This window comes from Bos grunniens, chromosome 1 (genome assembly GCF_055505025.1).
Source record: "Bos grunniens cultivar Pamir isolate PY7600 chromosome 1, Bosgru_T2T1.0, whole genome shotgun sequence".
NCBI classification, from domain to species: Eukaryota; Metazoa; Chordata; class Mammalia; order Artiodactyla; family Bovidae; genus Bos; species Bos grunniens.
Window position 1 is genome coordinate 80,789,740 of NC_141165.1, and position 17,325 is coordinate 80,807,064.

General features: G+C 38.9%; 1 long non-coding RNA gene across 2 annotated transcripts in view; it reads right to left on the minus strand.

Moving 5' to 3' along the window:
* Window positions 1-384: 384 nt before the first annotated feature.
* LOC147379746 (uncharacterized) overlaps window positions 385-17,325 on the minus strand; it is an 83,899-nt gene continuing 66,958 nt past the window's right edge. Inside the window, exons 3-6 of one of the 2 annotated variants that reach the window (XR_015133962.1) lie at window positions 4,942-5,040; window positions 4,076-4,508; window positions 2,428-2,495; window positions 385-1,860 (exon numbers count right to left, since the gene is read on the minus strand). This is a non-coding gene — a long non-coding RNA (uncharacterized LOC147379746). The remainder of the gene's footprint in view (window positions 1,861-2,427; window positions 2,496-4,075; window positions 4,509-4,941; window positions 5,041-17,325) is intronic. The other variant, XR_015133963.1, reaches the window with a different exon arrangement.

Here is a 17,325-nt window from a genome sequence, read left to right on the forward strand (position 1 = left end):
GTCCATGGACTATGGGTCATGAAGAATCAGACATGACTAAGTGATTTTAACTTTCACTATCAGATGAGAATGTGTTCTTACGAATTCACAAAATTAGGTTTTAAGAACCCTGTTGATATGAGACAATGAAGTGAATTTAGACAGTATCAGGATTCCTGGGCTCTGAACCAAGCTGATGAGTCACCTTGGTCATGTCAGACAGAAAAAGAATGAATGTTAGCTGTTTCTGAGGTACACGGATTGAACTGGAACAATTTGTATAGGTCTTTCTTGCTTAATTTTCTATGACCCACCATTCTAAAATTTAGGTTTACATTGATTTTTAAACATTGACAGAAATCACCATAAATTTCTTCAGAAATTTAAAGTAAAACTTAAAACATGTATTTTTTGTATTTTTATTTTTGATAAGATGAAATTCCTTGAGTGGGCTCAGATTTTCTTTCATTTTTTTTTTGTTCTGCTTTCAATCCAACAATGAAATTAAAAACTGTTTCCTGAGTAAATACCAGTTACTCTGAGAGAAGCAGAGGTCTAAAATTACCATAAGAAGTGAAGAACAGAAAAAGAAAACATGGTCATTAAATGTCCATTGTATGATCAAGTAGTAGTTACTGTGAAGGACTTGAAAATGAAACATCCTCCAAACTGAGAAGAATATGTACTTTCTAAGCATGCAATTGCCAGTAACTGTGTGTAGGGACAGACTCCAAGATGGGCCACAAACTAATATTAAATTAATGACTGGAAAGAAAATTATTGATTGTCCTATTATCTTATCTGTGATATAGACACTTCAATCTGAATGAAGACACTGGTGAAGAATGTTTAGGTTTTACTTTACAGTGATTGACAGTTTTATGGGCAGTCAGATTATAATCTACTACAATCTATTAAAGATTATAATAATAATCTATTATTATTATAATAATAATTATAATCTGTTAAAGACTTCTTACTTCTTACAAAACCACCATAAGAAGCTGTGCTCAAAGGAAGTCACTAATGGATCCAGATGCATCACATTTGAACTATGACTCCAGAGAGTTCTTTGAAAAACTATAAAAACAATAATACTGATTTTCAGTTCAGTTCAGTTCAGTCTCTCAGTTGTCTCCGGCTCTTTCTGACCCCGTGAACTGCAGCATGCCAGGCCTCCCTGTCCATCACCAACTCCCAGAATCCACCCAAACCCTTGTCCATTGAGTCGGTGATGCTGTCCAACCATCTCATCCTCTGTTGTCCCCTTCTCCTCCTGCCCTTCAATCTTTCCCAGAATCAGGGTCTTTTCAAATGAGTCAGCTCTTCGTGTTACGTGGCCAAAGTATTGAAGTTTCAGCTTCAACATCAGTCCTTCCAATGAACACCCAGGACTGATCTCCTTTAGGATGGACTGGTTGGATCTCCTTGCAGTCCAAGACACTCTCAAGAGTCTTCTTCAACATCACAGTTCAAAAGCATCAATTCTTCTGTGTTTAGCTTTCTTTATAGTCCAACTCTCACATCCATTCATGACCACTGGAAAAACCATAGCCTTACTAGAGGGACCTTTGTGGACAAAGTAATCTCTGTTTTTTAATATGCTGTCTAGGTTGGTCATAACATTCCTTCCAAGGAGTAAGCATCTTTTAATTTCATGGCTGCAATCACCATCTGCAGTGATTTTGGAGCCCAGAAAAATAAAGTCAGCCACTGTTTCCACTGTTTCTGAATCTATTTCCCGTGAAGTGATGGGACCGGATGCCATGATCTTAGTTTTCTGAATGTTGAGCTCTAAGCTAACTTTTTCACTTTCCTCTTTTACTTTCATCAAGAGGCTCTTTAGTTCTTCTTCACTTTCTGCCATAAAGGTGGTGTCATCTGCATAAGAGGTTATTGATATTGATTTTAGTATTTCATAAAACCAAAAATATCTAGATGTTGACTACTAGTGATAGTTACTAATTATAGCATTTGTTGAAACCTCATTATTGAAACTAGGACTAAGCAAATTTATAAGGACTTAAGAAAGTCATGCGACACGAATAACAATAAGCAATTGGTCTTGTTCTGCAGATGTTTTTAGTTACAAAAACTTGTTTAAAGGACAAGCTGCTGGAAAACATAAAGAGTTGTTATGTCATTAACCTCAAAGGTTAACATGTATATCGTAAGTATTCCTTAAACACTTTTATTGATAATAATTCCTTACAAACATTTTAGTGTTTTCAAAAGGCTTTCACATACACTGTTAATTATAAGACATTAAACAATGCAAAAAATATCTCAATTATAGTTTTTCATAGCATGATGCTTGAGATATACAAATATGATGTAAATATGTTTTGAAAAAATTAATTTGATTCACACAAGAATATATGAACACATAGGCAAGAACTGTAATACAATTTAAAATATCTAAAAACAGCTGCAGTGAATGTACCTTACCTATTTGATACAAAGAACACAAGATCTAAATCTGATGTTTTGGCTTTTAGTGAACTATAGATGAACTGCTGAGGAGGAGAAAGGAAGAGAAATAGTCAATAAAAATCTGTAAAGATGGAACTTTTCAAAGAACTCATACCTTTATTTGAACACTCTTATGTTAGGAGCTCCAGTACTCTTGCTTGGCAAATCCCATGGACGGAGGAGCCTGGTAGGCTGCAGTCCATGGGGTCATTAGGAGTTGGACATGACTAGGTGACTTCACTTTCATGCATTGGAGAAGGAAATGGCAACCCACTCCAGTGTTCTTTCCTGGAGAATCTCAGGGACCGGGGAGCCTGGTAGGCTGCTGTCTATGGGGTCGCACAGAGTCGGACACAACTGAAGTGACTTCGCAGCATGATATGTTATAAGAATGGATAGAAGACATATATGTTTCACATGGATAGAGAACAGCCTCAAATCAGGATTTATTGTTCATTTCTTAGCTATTACGGTCTGTACACTATATATAATCTAGCTTTTTAATTGTTTTTTGTCTACAGTGACCACCTCCACTAACTACTGTGTTCACCTTGTGGTTTTATCTTTGTCTTTTAGTGCTTAATAAAGAGATATTTGCATCTTTCCTCAGTCCTTTTACATCTTAAATGAAGAGAAATTGGAGTTGTCTTAAAAGATAAATGGGTATGTATACTAGCTGCAGAATTGGATGAAAAGTGTTTCAAATGGAAGAAACCATGTGAGCAAAGTCCTTAGGTGAGAGACTGCTGAAGATATATTGGAGGAATGGATTTGGCTAGCATATAAAAGACATGGAATGGGAAGTTTCTGGGTCTGGGCTCAATTACATAGCACTTGAGGCTAACAGAGGACTTTTTCCATGACCAGTAGGAAGCTACTGAAGATTATTCAGCAGGGAGGTGATAGCATGGGTCAGTAAAAAGGTTTGGTTTTGTTTTATAACAATCAGGAAGGCATAGCTAAATCTGTGCTTTTGCATGAAAATTTTAATAATAGTGGAAGAAAAATTGTGTGTGTATGTTGGCAGAGAGAACTAGAGTGCAAAGTGGGGAGAATTTTCACCAGCTCAGAGAGACTATTTCAATAGTTCATTTAGAATGGAAAGCATATCTACCACTGACTAGGTATATGATACAGGACAAATTACTCTCCTTTCTAAGCCTCCTTTTCTTCATCTGTGTCCTATAGGATTGCTGCTCGGATTAAGAGGGAGATGGTATACATAATTAAAAGCATCATGTCCAGTATATAATAGCTGCTGCTGCATATTAGGTCAATTAAGATACATAATTTTCATGAATATGTCTCAGTGAAGTATTTTGGTCTTTTCTTAAAGAAACATTTTTCCATAGCTGAGGCATCCTGTTGGACTAAGGTAAAAGTACTGCCCAACAAGGCCTTTCCTTAGACTGTCTTCTTGGCCTCCCTCAGCAAAGAAGCCCCTTCGCTAAAGGGGCCTATAGCAAGGAGGTCACGTTGTCCCCTGGAACTTCTGCTCTTCTGCACTGTCAGCCAGAAAGACAACAAACTCATGAAAGAACACCCAGTCATGCTTGAGAAGTCAAGCATAAACTCTGGTGTTTGCTCTCCTCTCAGAGTGAGTCAAGCATGCTATTTCACTTACCTTAGAAGGTGATGGCACCCCACTCCAGTACTCTTGTCCGAAAATCCCATGGATGGAGGATCCTGGTGGGCTGCAGTCCATGGGGTCACAAAGAGTCGGACACGACTAAGCGATTTCACTTTCACTTTTCACTCTCATGCATTGGAGAAGGAAATGGCAGCCCACTCCAGTGTTCTTGCCTGGAGAATCCCAGGGACGGGGCAGCCTGGTGGGCTGCCATCTGTGGGGTCGCACAGAGCTGGACACGACTGAAGCGACTTAGCAGCAGCAGCAGAGTATCTGTAGACACTTGGTCTTCATTTATTGTCTTGCATTTCTCTAACCCAAGCTGTATAAGATGGAATGCGAGGTCTAGACTCCATTATTCGCTGCTTTTTTCCCACCTTAAATGGTTGAGGCTTTCTTCTGATACAGTTCTGTTGTATTTCGATGACTGGAAAGGGTAAGACTGAAACAGTTATGTCTCAGGAACAAAGCATGCACAGATTTTGACAATCAAGGAGGCTCTATTCTATCTCTGGAATTCATTTTGTCTCACTTGTACCCAAGGCCAGTGATAATATATGAGAGAGAATGTACACTAGGTGCACATGGCATTGAAAGGCAATGGTTGTTTATGTTGTCATAACTTATTCACAAAAAACTAGGTAGCTGAGTACTTATTATGGTCAGATACTGTATTAAAGGATAGAACACCAAGATGAGCAACATTATTTAATCCAAAATATTTGCTGAACATTAACCATGTACCAGGTCTGTTGTGAAAATTCAAACATGGCTATGTAAATAATTCCTTCCCTCAAAATATTCCATATAGAAAAATTCCATAAGGATATTTCTAAATAGCAATAACTAAGCTCACTAACCTTGGATGTGGGGTATCTCTTCACAGCTGTTCCATCAAAGCGTAGCCACTGCTCCTTACCTTGGACCTGGGGTAGCACCTCTGGGCTGCTGCCCCTGACCTCGGGAGAAAGATATACCCATTTGAATGCAGAGTTCCAAATAATAGCAAGGAGAGATAAGAAAGCCTTTCTCAGAGATCAATGCAAAGAAATAGAGGAAAACAGCAGAATGGGAAAGACTAGAGATCTCTTCAAGAAAAATAGAGATACCAAGGGAACATTTCATGCAAAGATGAGCTCAATAAAGGACAGAAATGGTAGGGACCTAATAGAAGTAGAAGATATTAAGAAGAGGTGGCAAGAATACACAGAAGAACTGTACAAAAAAGATCTTCACTACCCAGATAATCATGATTGTGTGATCACTCACTGTGAGCCAGACATCCTGGAATGTGAAGTCAAGTGGGCCTTAGAAAGCATCACTACGAACAAAGCTATGGAGGTGATGGAATTCCAGTTGAGCTATTTCAAATCCTGAAAGATGATGCTGTGAAAGTGCTGCACTCAATATGCCAGCAAATTTGGAAAACTCAGCAGTGGCCACAGGACTGGAAAAGGTCAGTTTTCATTCCAATCCCAAAGAAAGGCAATGCCAAAGAATGCTCAAACTACCACACAATTGCATTCATTTCACATGCTAGTAAAGTAATGCTCAAAATTCTCCAAGCCAGGCTTCAGCAATATGTGAACTTCTAGATGTTCAAGTTGGTTTTAGAAAAGGCAGAGGAACCAGAGATCAAATTCCCAATATCTGCTGGATCATCAAAAAAGCAAGAGAGTTCCAGAAAAACACCTACTGCTGCTTTATTTATTATGCCAAAGCCTTTGACTGTGTGGATCACAATAAACTGTGGAAAATTCTGAAAGAGATGGGAATACCAGACCACCTGACCTGCCTCTTGAGAAACCTATATGCAGGTCAGGAAGCAACAGTTAGAACTGGACACGAAACAACAGACTGGTTCCAAATCAGAAAAGGAGTACGTCAAGGCTGTATATTGTCACCCTGCTTATTTAACTTATGTGCAGAGTACATCATGAGAAATGCTGGGCTGGAGGAAGCACAAGCTGGAATCAAGATTGCCAGGAGAAATATCAATAACCTCAGATATGCAGATGACACCATCCTTATGGCAGAAAGTGAAGAAGAACTAAAGAGCCTCTTGAAAGTGAAAAAGGAGAGTGAAAAAGTTGGCTTAAAGCTCAACATTCAGAAAACTAAGATCATGGCATCCAGTCCCATCCCTTCATGGCAAATAGATGGGGAAACAGTGGAAACAGTGGCTGACTTTATTTTTCTGGGCTCCAAAATCACTGCAGATGGCTGGTGATTGCAGCCATGAAATTAAAAGATGCTTACTCCTTGGAAGGAAAGTTATGACCAACCTAGGCAGCATATTAAAAAGCAGAGACATTACTTTGTCCACAAAGGTCCTTCTGGTCAAGGCTATGGTTTTTCCAGTGGATGTGAGAGTTGGACTATAAAGAAAGCTGAGTGCTGAAGAATTGATGCTTTTGAACTGTGGTGTTGGAGAAGACTCTTGAGAATCCCTTGGACTGCAAGGAGATACAATCTGTCCATCCAAAAGGAGATCAGTCCTGGGTGTTCTTTGGAAGGACTGATGTTGAAGCTGAAACTTCAATACTTTGGCCACCTGATGCGAAGAGCTGACTCATTGGAAAAGACCCTGATGCTGGGAAAGATTGAGGGCAGGGGGAGAAGAGAACGACAGAGGATGAGATGATTGGATGACATCACTAACTCAATGGACAAGGGTTTGGGTGGACTCTGGGAGTTGGTGATGGACAGGGAGGCCTGGCGTGCTGTGGTTCATGGGATCACAAAGAGTCGGACACAACTGAGTAACTGAACTGAACTGAACTGAAGCTCACTAACTAGCAGTAACTAAATAATCCTTTAGATCTTATTTATGATATATTACAGTTAAAAGAGTCTTCATATCTTCTTCATTTCATTTTATCTAAGAAGCTTCATTTCATCTGAAATATGCATTTTCATGTTATTGCTTTGCTCCTCTTTTGTGACACTCTTGTCTCTTATACTTCTGGAAAGAACATCTTTGCTTTCCTTTCTGAAGGTATTCAATATGGTGGTTTCTCCTCAGCCCTGCTGCTGCTGCTGCTAAGTCGCTTCAGTCGTGTCCGACTCTGTGCGACCCCATAGACAGCAGCCCACCAAGCGCCCCGTCCCTGGGATTCAGCCCTGCACGGATAAATACTGCTTGATATTAGATTTGGTGGTCTTTATCACTCAAGCATTGTTGATCCCTGAGATTCCTTAAATGGAGAAACTAAGGAAGAAAGAGAACACTAAAGAATCTCAGCATGCTACTAACTTATGAATTACAAAAATAATTTCTTTCATCTCGGGTGTATTTATCACCCTGTCATGAGATATAGCTCTGACTATGTTTGCATACATCTTGGCTGTTGGAAGAATGTTGTTTGGGAAAGCTAATGCATTGCTTTTAATAATGTTTGGTCATCCGAGTCCCTTTGTTATAAGACACAGTAGATATTCCTGTGCTATTTACACCAAATTTCCATCACCGATGTTAAGTTATAAGTTAGGAGGCAGAGAGAAAACACTGATATCTCCAGGGTCAATTTCAAGATTATGTTCAAATAATCATTTGAACCATTTAGTACCAAGAGATGCCAAGAAAGGACACACAGTTCCTCTTTTAATGTGTCATCTTGGGATACATGGGGATCCCTGACTGTGGTTCATAGTGGCTGTTTGAGATTAATGTTTTGGTGCCTGAATTTCCCACAGTCACCTTAGGGAAAGAATGTAAGTTTCCATTCTGCTTGTGATATTTATTACAATTCTGGGATTGAATCTATTCAGTTCTTCCATCTGAACATTTGATATTGGAATGTGTCCAGCTTCTTAAGAAAAACCCTGTATGTATTCCTGGAGAAATACCACCATTTGATTTCTTCATTTAAGAAGCTTGTTTCCTTTTGGCTTCTACCATGAAATGAAAGAGGAATTAGATGCTTTATTCAGTAACTGAATTCATGTGCATATATGCTCACTCAGTTGTATCTGTTTCTTTGAGACCCCTTGGACTATAGCTCTACAGATTCCTCTATCCATAGAATTTTCCAGGCAAGAATACTGGAGTGGGTTGCCATTTCCTGTTCTAGGGGATCTTCTTGATCTAGGGATTGAACCCAAGTTTCTTATGTCTTCTGTATTGGGGTGCAGATTCTTTACCACTGCACCTCCTGGGAAATCCTAATTGAATTCAGTCTCAGTTAAATTAATCCAAACAATCAGTAGTTTTGTTTTTGTTTTTGTTTTTCAGCCAAACAGAGCATGTTAAATGGAACTCAACATTTTGGTCAAATTCTTTTTTTTTTAAACTATGCAGACAAATCTTCCATCTGTTAAGCTATTACTAGTCGGTGAACTGGTATGAATTTATTACCTGGAAAAGCCACATGTAATATTTGCACATATATAAGCTTCTAGTTAACTGAGTTTTGACTATTTGCAACTCCATGGATTGCAGCACGCCCGGCTTCCATTCAACCATCTCATCCTCTGTTTTCCTTTTCTCCTCCTGCCCTCAATCTATCCCAGCAACAGGACCTTTTTTAATGAGTTGGCTCTTCGCATCAGGTGTGCAAAGTATTAGCGCTTCAGCTTCATCATCAGTCCTTCCAATGAATATTCAGGGTTGATTTCCTTTAGGATTGACTGATGTGATCTCCTTGCAGTCCAAGGAACTCTCAAGGGTCTTCTTCAACACGATAGTTTGAAAGCATCGATTCTTCCGTGCTCAGCTTTCTTTATAGACCAACTTTCACCTCTTTACATGACTACTGGAAAAACCATAGCTTTGACTAGATGGCTCTTTGTTGGCGAAGTGATATTTCTGCTTTTTAATACACTGTGTAGGTTTGTCATAGCTTTTCTTCCAAGGAGCATGTGCATTTTAATTTCCTGGCTGCAGTCATTATCCACAGTGATTTTGGAGCCCAAGAAAATAATTTCTGTCACTGTTTTCATTTCTTTCCCCATCTATTTGCCATGAAGTCTTGGGACCGAATGGAATGGTCTTTGCTTTTTTTTTTAAACCATATAAAAAGAAAATCCATGAGAACATTTTAAACCTATGGTTTATATTTCTTTGTCCTATCTGGTCTCAAGTGTATCCATTCCAGTGAAGTGGCAAAAATCCTTTCAGAACAAATACACTGTTTCCTTCTTGTTCTGCTACTTGTATGCACAAATGTGATACTGTTAGATGAAATGCTCAGATTAGTGATACCTGTTTCCTTCCATTAAGCTGAATTTTAGTAGTTTCAGCCTAAGACAGGCAGTGCCTAGAAGAGCCTTCAGCTTTCATATCAGAACGTAGCCCATAAGACTCTACTTTGTCTTTGCCTCCTGTCCCATTTTCTTTCTGTATAAACCAAGTCTATTGCTAATGGCTGATGAGAAAAAGGTAATAGCCATCAATTGACTGCTCCTAGGAATACCTTTAACTAGCATCAAAAGACTCTTTGAAAGGGAAATGGAGTATTCCCTGTGGATTTATCCAAACATTTCCTGTGAAAGAAGCTGACACATTTTCTCCCTGCTGGATTACTTCGTTACTTATTTCCACTGCAAAGTAGTGGGGTCAATGAACTTTCTTTGTTGAGGTTTCACCCAGGAGAGTCTTTTTTTTTTTTTTTCTTTCCTTTTTCTTTGTTTTTTCTTTTTCTTAATCACAAAGAGAGGCAACACATGTGAGGACAATATTTTGAGACTAATGTAAGCTTATTTTTTCTTGCCCAGTTGTGCTATTAAAGAACACTTAATCTCCTAAATGATCCTCCAAATTCCTTTTCTACTGATAATTGACAAGTACCAGAAGGAATTCTGATGACTACAGCACAGATATAATTACAGAAAGAGAACCATCAGCTCATTGACTTGCATGTTATTTGATGGAACACTCAAATACATCAGGCAGTCAATCATATTTTAAACTGTCATATTTTAGTAAAATCAATGTGTCATACAATGACAATAATAATGATAGATAAAATATGTGACCCCACTACATGCTGTCACTGTACTGTGTGCCCTACCTACATAATCTCCTTTAATCACAAATGAATATTATGTGGCAAAGTATTATTGATCTATTTTACAGATGAGGAAGATGGGAGTCAAATAAATTAGTGATAATAATAATAATAAGTAACTATCTAATGCTTATTATTTGCTAGGATCTGGTTTTAAGAACACAATCGTATTAATTCATTTAATCTACAGTAAAATCCATTGAATAGATATTATTGTTAGTCTCAATTTTTAGGTGAGGAAATAGAGGCAAAGAGAGGTGAGTAAATTGCTCTGTCTCAGTGACAAAGAGATGGACCTGGGACTGAATTATTGCTTTTGGGTTTCCCAAATCATACTCTTACCACTGTGATGCACTGACTCAGCTTCTCTACATGCTTAATTACTCAGTGATTTTGAACAGTGTTGGGCCTTGATTTCAGTCTCTGTGCTCTTGATCACTGTCTAGTCTACTGCCTCTCATTCACTAAATACACAATCAGTGAGCTATGTGCAAAGCTTTGTGGCTCTGTTGCACATGCCTGTGATGGCAGAGTATAGAGAGAGAGTCTCTGCCTTTGAAAATCTTACTTTTTGGAAGTGAAGCTGCTTACTGTCTAATTAAGAAGCTTACTAACCTCATTAATACAAATAACAACCTCTCCAAGGATCTTTCTGGAATCATTAGAGATCTCTTCATTATGACTCCTATAACTTCAACAACTGAGTGAGCCAAGAGGTCTCCCATTCAATACATTAATGGGGTTTCTTTTTGAAAGGAACAAATTAGTAAGAGGTAAGCTCTTGATAAGGGCTTCCCAGGTGGTGCACTGGTAAAGAATCTGCCTGCCAGTGCAGGATTAGATCTGTGGGTTGCGAAGATGCCCTGGAGAAGGAAATGGCAACCCATTCAAGTGTTCTTGCCTGGAGAATCCCATAGACAGAGAAGCCTGATGGAATACAGTCCATGGGGTCTCAAAGAGTCGGACATGGCTGAGGACATAACAAATTGTTCTTAAAGGTGTTCCCCCTTACTAAGGAGAGGCATATCAGGACTTCCCTGGTGGTCCAGTGATTAGATCTCTGGGTTGGGAAGATCCCTTGGAGGAAGGCATGGCAACCCATTCCAGTGTTCTTGCATGGAGAATCCCTACGGACAGAGAAACCTGGTGAGCTACAGTCTTTGGGATTGCAAAGAGTCAGACAGGACAAAGCATGTGCTTGCATGTGCACACGTGCGTGCACGTGCACACACACACACACACACACACACGTTACAATGCAGAGGATGAGATTCAATCCCTGGTTGGAGAACAAGATCCTGCAGGCTGCAGAGCAGCTAAGTCTATACACCACAACTAGCGAGTCCAGGCACTACAACGAAAAATATTACATGATGCAAGGAAGACCCAACACAGCCAAAAAATAAACATTAAAAAAAAGAAGAAACAAATCCCCAAACCAATAGCTGGACAATGAAAAGAATAAACCTCCTGTGGAAAGTAATACCAGCTTTCAAGTGTCAGCTTCTTGCTTTTCTAGGTGAGAAAATCATGATGTGACATAAAGGTATTAATGACAATGAGGCCACACTATAATTCAAGTATTTTATGGTTCCCAAATATTCTCTGTAAGAGATGTAGTATTCTGAAGGAAATATATATATATATTTTTCTGGAAACACAAAATAATATTGAGAGAAAAGCAGAAAATAGGTTTTGAAAAGAATAATACCTAAAAGTTTTGCTAAGTTTATGATTAATAAGACCTTAAGTTTCGTAGAAAATGAAACTAAACCAGAAGTAAGATCCCAAGTTCAAATCCACACTTAGATTTTAATATTCATTCTTATAGGCACAATATTAAAAATAACGGAGTGGGTTGCCATTTCCTTCTCCATGGGATCTTCCCAGCTCAAGGATTGAACCAAAGTCCCCTACATGAGAGGTGGATTCTCTACCACTGAGCCACCAGGGAAGCCCATTGCTATAATTAATGGACTTTATTTTTGCTAAAGAAGTAAAGTAAAAAAACTGTGTGACATGTTCTCACAGTCTTTCTCCCTTTGGTTAACAGCAATCTCTTCCCTTTCTAACCTCCTACAGGTCATACCACTCATCTGGACCATCATATACTATTATATACTGGGCTCTAGATTATGTCATTTTATTCAACGTTACTGGGAGAAGGTGATGGCACCCCACTCCAATACTCTTGCCTGGAAAATCCCATGGACAGAGGAGCCTGGTAGGCTGCAGTCCATGGGGTCACGAAGAGTTGGACATGACTGAGCAACTTCACTTTCACTTTTCACTTTCATGCATTGGAGAAGGAAATGGCAACCCACTCCAGTGTTCTCGCCTGGAGAATCCCAGGGACTGGGGAGCCTAGTGGGCTGCTGTCTATGGGTTCACACAGAGTTGGACACAACTGAAGCGACTTATCAGCAGCAGCAGCAGCAGCAGCATGCTATTTAAGGATGAGGCCTGTGAATTCCACCTCTTTACCACTCCTGTTCCTTGCCAAAAGTGGGTGTAATTGTTGAAGGATTGAGATTAGGGCTCCTTTTGAAAGATATTCTTTTAAAATAATGCTTTCCCATCATATCAACAGAATCCAAACTTATTATTTACTGACTGATTATAATGACTGCATTAAACTAGAGACCTTTAACCTTATACAAACAGTTGCAACTAATTATGGAAATGTAAATATAATGACGGATACAATTACTGAAACTATTGTCCACTGCCTGCTAAGTTGCAGCCCCACGGGCTGCAGCCTACCAGGCTTCTCTGTCCATGGGATTCTCCAGGCAAGAACACTGGAGTGGGTTGCCATTTCCTTCTCCAATGCATGAAAGTGGAAAGTGAAAGTGAAGTCACTCAGTCGTGTCTGACTCTTAGCGACCCCATGGACTGCAGCCCACCAGGCTCCTCCATCCATGGGATTTTCCAGGCAACAGTACTAGAGTGGGGTGCCATTGCCTTCTCCCATTGTCTACTAGCACAAGCTTATTATTTGCAAAATCATAAGTAGTCCTTTCTTTAAAGATCTTATTTTTGAGCTCTGGCATTTTCAGTAGGTGATGTATTTATACTAGTGTCGTATGGTGAATAACTGGTATTTTTTGAAAGCCTTCTCACAAAAGTAAAGGTGGAAACTAGATTTATATGACCAAAAAGAATTGTCATCCCAGTACTATTTCTCCTGGCAGGATTCATTTTCTCATTTCAGCCTGAGGTGAACAAGAGTATTATCAATTTAACTCTTGGAGTTCAGGGGGTTATGGGATCAGTATAATATGGAGTCTCAGTTGTATACTAGGTCAGTGGGCAGGAGGATAACGCTACAGAGCAGGACAATAGAAAGAGTACTATACTGAGTCTGAAGAGCTAAACCTGATTAGAAGTCCTGGCACTGTTGACAGCTTTCTGTGTGACCTTCAGTTAATAGCTGTATAACATCCTATTCCAACGAGAGTACATTTTGATTTTTCAAAAAACATGTTTTGCATTCTTATTTCTTACTTCAGTCTTAAATCTGCTATTTTTCTTTCATCCTGGCACATTATATTGCTACCTAAGAGTTTCTTGTCCTGAAATGAAAATATCCAGTTCAAAAAAAAAAAAAAGTTGAAATAGGCTTTTGTTTTGTAAAGAGTTGTAGCGCATCAGAGATGTATAGTGACCATGTAATAAATGGTCTTGGATATTAGACAGTAAACTAGATGAAAGTGGTTCTATTCATTGGATGCTATTTATCCACCTTTTCATCATACACTTTTATTTGCCTTGGGCTTCCCTGGTGGTTCAGATGGTAAAGAATCTGCCGGCAATGCAGGAGACCTGGGTTCTACCTCTAGTTTGGGAAGATCCCCTGGAGAATGAATGGCTACCGACTCCAATATTCTTGCCTAGAGAATTCCATGAACATAGGAACCTGGTGGGCTACAGTCCATGGGGTCACAAAGAGTTGGACATGACTGAGTGGCTAACATTTTCACTTGGATAAGTTCCTCTTATTTAATGCACTCAAAGGTAGGAAGGGCTAGGAGATGGGAGGGAAATTCAAGAGGGAGGACATGTGTGTACCTATGGCCAATTTTATGGCAGAAACCGACACAATACTGTAAAGCAATTACCCACCAATTACAAACGAATACATTTTTTAAAAAAGGGATAAAATTCACATGTAAAATACACACCTGTACTTTAGATTTTTGTTAATGTGTACAAATTTTACTCTAGTTGAAATTCTCTATTTTTTTTTTAAAGAAAACAAAATGCCCTCGTTAGAAATTTAACATCCTATTTCTGCCTCCACAGACTGATACTCTATTATACAGGACAAGTCACATGCCATCTTTGGTCTTAGTTCCCCATGTGTAAAATAAGAATAGTAATATTTTCCTAATAAAATTTTCATGAATGTTAAGTGAACATTTATCTAAAATATACACTACTAAGATTTTCTAAGGGATGATGATGATAATGACACTTTACAGAGAATAAACTAAAAAATTGAGGATGTTACAGAAATTCCAAGTGTTTGTCATTAAAAAGCTGATCATACAGTGTTCTAAGTAAAATACCATCAGCTTTGAAGTGAAGTAGCTTCAGAATTTTACGGAATTTTAAACTTGAAACTTTGACCAAGATTTACCTTAACAAAAAGGAATCATTTACTTTGCAAATGATTTGTAAAATCATTCACTTTGTAAAAAATTAATAATACTGCTATGACTACTACTATGAGTATTACAATGACAGTAATAATTTTGATAATGTTGACATGGTATTTCAACAACAATCACTCTCCAAAACTTTTTGAACCTTACACAATCTTTTTTTTTTCCTAAGAGTGTGGTATATTACCTAGTAAGAATTATTATGGGGATGTTGTAAAATTGAGTAGAATGGTTATTTCCATGCAGAGGAAATCAAGAGTGACTCAAAACAAACATATACCTATTGGGTTGAGAGATGTAAGAAAGAAATTTGGTTATATTCAAGGAGGGAGTTCCCTTTCTTGTTCAGACTGAAACTGCTTTAGCTTCAAAAGGAGACCCAGCCCAGTGAAAACATAGCCCCTAACAGAAATTTACCTCAGGAGTCTAAACTGCTTTACTGTATTTTTCCATACATGCTCAGAAATCTCATTATTTCAAGAATTAGAGCTGAGTCTTAGAACTCCAGAGCTAGTATTTTCACAGCCCAACTTATTCAAATCAGAATGCTTCTGAGTCCTGTGCAGCCCAAGGGAGCATGAGTCCATTGCTTGCCTGGACACCCCAGCAATCACCTCATCACAACCCAGGGATTTGATAGCTTGTCTTCATGAGCAGCCATCACAAGTGAAATGTGTGAGTTATTTCAAGACTTTTGAGAAGTACATAATCCAAAAGTGACTAGAGATATTGAAGATATTAATTAAGGAATGAATTCCAACTTTCTTCTGACACATAGGCAGAAGAGGGCAGCTGTGGAGGGCAGCAGCTGATATCTCGCTAGTCCAGGGTTTGTGGTTAGAGCCAGAGAAGGGCTTTGACAGCGTTAAGTAGCATTGACAGGCACCCACACTGGGGTGTGTGGTGTGTGGTTATTCGATTCAAAAAAAGAGGGGCAGAGCAAACTTTACAGACAGTTTAAAGATATAAAAGAAGAAAAGTCCAGCTAATGACTAGTCAGCAAAAGCATCAGAGGGTATTGCATTTAAACAAAAAATGAATCATTCTGGCTTCATCAAGTTCTTTGGAGTATTTTTCCTATGAGCTAATTCAATCTTATTAATATAAAAATTACAGATACCATGATGAGGTAAGGAGCTTGCCTTTAAAAGAGAAATTATAAGTATGTGTTTGCTTATCTAAAATTAATGAGAGAAGAAAAATAAAGTTAATTAGAGACAGAATCATCAGAACTTAAGGAGACACTTCTGCTTAAAAGATCTTAAAACTTCTGCTTCATTGACTACACTAAAGCCTTTGACTATGTGGATCACAACAAGCTATGGAAAATTCTTAAAGAGATGGGAATACCAGACCATCTGACGTGCCTCCTAAGAAATTTGTATGCAGGTCAAGAAGTAACAGTTAGAACTGGACATGGTACAATCAGTTCAGTTCAGTCAGTTCAGTCACTCAGTCGTGTCCGACTCTTTGCAACCCCATGAATCGTAGCACGCGAGGCCTCCCTGTCCATCACCAACTCCTGAAGTTCACTCAGACTCACGTCCATTGAGTCGGTGATGCCATCCAGCCATCTCATCCTCTGTCGTCCCCTTCTCCTCCTGCCCCCAATCCCTCCCAGCATCAGAGTCTTTTCCAATGAGTCAGCTCTTCGCATTAGGATGGACTGGTTGGATCTCCTTGCAGTCCAAGGGACTCTCAAGAGTCTTCTCCAACACCACAGCTCAAAAGCATCAATTCTTCGGCGCTCAGCTTTCTTCACAGTCCAACTCTCACATCCATACATGACCACTGGAAAAATCATAGGCTTGACTAGACGGACCTTTGTTGGCAAAGTCATGTCTCTGCTTTTGAATATGCTGTCTAGGTTGTCATAACTTTCCTTGTGATCCACGGGAGAAGGGAATGGCAAACCACTTCAGTATTCTTGCCTTGAGAACCCCATGGAACAATGGATTGGTTTAAAATTGGTAAAGGAGTACATCAAGGCTATGTATTGTCATCTTGCTTATTTAACTTATATAGAGAGAACACCATGTGAAATGTCGGGCTGAATGAAACACAAGCTGGAATCAAGATTGCCGTGAGAAATATCAATAACCTAAAATATGCAGATATCACCACCCTTATGGAAAAAAACAAAGAGGAACTAAATAATCTTTTGATGAAGGTGAAAGAAGAGAGTGAAAAAACTGGCTTAAAACTCAACATTCAAAAAACTAAGATCATTTCATCCAGTCCCATTACTTTATGGTTAATAGATGGGGAAATAATGGAAACAGTGAGAGACTTTATTTTTGGGGGCTCCAAAAGCACTGCATGATGACTGCAGCCATGAAGGATGCTTGCTCCATGGAAGAAAAGCTATGACCAACCTAGACAGCATATTAAAAAGGAGAGACATTACTTTGCCCACAAAGGTGTGTATAGTCAAATCTATGGTTTTTCCAGTAGTCACGTATGGATGTGGGATTGGATCATAAAGAAGGCTGAGCACTGAAAAATTGATGCTTTTGAACTGCGGCATTGGAGAAGACTCTTGAGAGTTGCTTGGACTGCAAGAAGATCC